The sequence below is a fragment of the Frieseomelitta varia genome, unplaced genomic scaffold, assembly GCF_011392965.1.
Source record: "Frieseomelitta varia isolate USP_RPSP 00005682 unplaced genomic scaffold, Fvar_1.2 scaffold_326, whole genome shotgun sequence".
NCBI classification, from domain to species: Eukaryota; Metazoa; Arthropoda; class Insecta; order Hymenoptera; family Apidae; genus Frieseomelitta; species Frieseomelitta varia.
Window position 1 is genome coordinate 167,001 of NW_025110064.1, and position 2,252 is coordinate 169,252.

The following is a 2,252-nucleotide window of genomic DNA, read 5'->3' on the forward strand; positions in this document are numbered from 1 at the left end:
CGAACCACAAATTCCGCCGAGGACAATAAAAGCATTCTTAACATACACCAGTCTTGCCGAATTCCCCCAAAAAAATCCTCAATCTAACTAACCACAGAGCCCGGTTCCTAGAATTAAACAACAGCTACGACCACGACAGCAAGAGTGACGGGTCAGAAACGGACACTGGTGGATACGCCATCAGTATAGAAAAAGCCAAAGAAACACAAAATCTCTCCTCTTCACAGCCGAAACAATATGCCTTACAATATGCATGCTCAAATAACGAAGCCCAGGTCGTCATACACACCGACTCCATAAGCGATACAAATCACAACAATTCTTAACAAAATCATACGACCAAAATGACCAATTGATAATCACCATTCAAGAACTAAACCACAACCTAACGCAAAAGGTACAGTCATCTGGATTCCAGGTCATCAAGGAATAGAAGGAAATGAAAAAGTCGACGCAGCAGCGAAAGAAGCCACATTTTCCTCGCTTACTTACAATTACAACCACCTTCCATTCCTGTGAAGACCAAATAAGACCCGCTGTAAAAAAGTAATAAAAAATGAATGGAACAATACATGGATCACAACTAAAAGCACTCAACTAACACAAAAGCATCCGAGAATTTCACCAACAAGCACCAAACACACATTAGCAACTGAAAAGAAGGAATAAGTATCACACGCCAGAATTGGTCATACCACGCTGGCTCACGAACACAAAATTAAAAGAACTACACCTCCCACTTGCAGCTATTGCAGTAACTACCCATTAATAGTTACTCACATTCTGCACGAATGCCACACCACAGAAACCCAAAGACAGAGACACGGAATTAACTCAAACATAAACCTGACTTCTTAAAGCTTCAAAATATCTCAAAAAGACAAACTACTATACACATATTCAATACCACCGTTGCTAATGACCTCGCTGTTGATGCAAAAAGAAAAAGAAATGACGAAGAAGAAGAAGAAGAAGATAATTTATAACATTTTCGAGAGGAAAATTTTACAAATTACTTCACTTTGCCATACACAGTGTAAAAACATTCTAAAATAAAACGAACAATATATTTTAAAAGGCATAAAGTGTAAAACGAGCCCAAGTTTACTACTGTGCGATTCTTTTTTTACAAAAAATTGTAACAGTTTCAATGTCAAGTTAATGCCCGAATATTAATGGGATTCATTGTATTCGCTGAAACAATTTTTTTTTCATGATCGCTATCTACCATAATCTTGAAGATTATGGTCTTCCCTTTACATCAACCCCTTAAAACTTGCTAAACAATTTTTCTTTGCCATTTTATTAAATACTACAGTTGAACTCAGATTCAAAAAATTCTAACATTAAGTTGTTAATGTCCAAAGTTCGATAAAATGGCAATAAAAATATCGTGCAGCACGTTTGAAGAGGTTGTTTTAAAGAGGAGATTTGACGGTGGTAGATTTGATGAAAAAATATTTTTTTAACGTTTTCACGAACGTTTGAATTTTTAAAATTTTTGAGAATGAAGGTATTCTTGCTTTCCCATTTGCTGCCCGATGGAAAAACATTATCGAAGAAAACTAACGCAGAGCAGTAAAATTGGATGCTTTACGCTTTAAAATGAGGCCAACTGGCTCGTTACGCGACTCTTTTTTTTATGAAGCTATAACGGTTCAAAATAGAAACATAAAATTTTTCATCGAGTATGCGAATACTTTCGTCCACTTTTGTCGTAAAGTTATTCAGAACGAATGACACAACATTCCGTGTCTATTTCTTCTTGTGTGCTATAGAGAACGTTAAGGCGAGGTATTTATTTTAACTTCAAGAGGAGGAGAGTATAATATATCAAACATTTCGCGTATTTTGAAGCGGAGTCGTAAAGTTATTTATAATCTATCAAAGAATACTGAAAGTTATGTAAGAGATAAAAAGAGTATCTGAGGCTGATTTCTGATTTTAAGAAACGTCTCGAATTTGTCATCAATAGCAAAGCGAATAACTGAATTAACAGATGTTAATGCACGTAGTGTATTATAAAACACTCAGTCCAAACTTGAAACGACGGAAATCAAGGAGAAAACCACGGTACTAATTGTTAAGTATAAGATAATTTGCAGTTTGCTTGTGGTGACGTTCATTGGCGAAAAGTCATTCTCTCGAATGAAAAGAAATATAATCTTAATGGGCGGCTTATTTTCAGAAAAGAAGAAAAAGTGTTAAACTGTGGACAGCTGAGAGGAGGTGGAATTTCGATTTGGAGCTGT